At 41.5% G+C, this 383-nt stretch overlaps 1 protein-coding gene and 1 pseudogene across 5 annotated transcripts in view; both read right to left on the bottom strand.

Annotated features, from left to right (window-relative positions):
• ATG7 (autophagy related 7) overlaps positions 1–383 on the bottom strand; it is a 220,501-nt gene that overhangs the window by 195,429 nt on the left and 24,689 nt on the right. The window lies entirely within an intron of this gene.
• Positions 149–266, bottom strand: LOC112484476 (annotated as a pseudogene).

The raw sequence follows: 383 nt of genomic DNA, 5'->3' as shown, positions 1-383 counted from the left end.
GATGCCCCCATGCTGTGCTTTCATTTACACGTGGCAATTATGTGTACTTCCCCCAACCCAGCAGGTTGACCTCAGAGATTGCAAGGACCTTGTCAGCTTACAATTCCTTATTTTTAATTTTTTAATTTTTAATTTTTTTATTTTTTTACACCTACAGCACCTGGTTTTCCTAGGTGGTCTCCCATCCAAGTACTAACCGGCCCAACCCTGCTTAACTTCCAAGATCAGATGGGATCGGTCTTGTTCAGGGTGGCATGGCCGTAGACCAGTTTCACATTTATACAGAGACGGTACATCAAAATCAATTCTCTTCTTAAACAGAAACAGAATACATACAAGATGCTTGTATCTGGGCACCACATTTCCCAGTCTTCTTTGTAAGA

The sequence above is a fragment of the Pteropus alecto genome, unplaced genomic scaffold, assembly GCF_000325575.1.
Source record: "Pteropus alecto unplaced genomic scaffold, ASM32557v1 scaffold75, whole genome shotgun sequence".
Taxonomy (NCBI): Eukaryota; Metazoa; Chordata; class Mammalia; order Chiroptera; family Pteropodidae; genus Pteropus; species Pteropus alecto.
The sequence above is the reverse complement of the archived record's forward strand: the minus strand, read 5'-3'. Positions and strand labels throughout refer to the sequence as shown.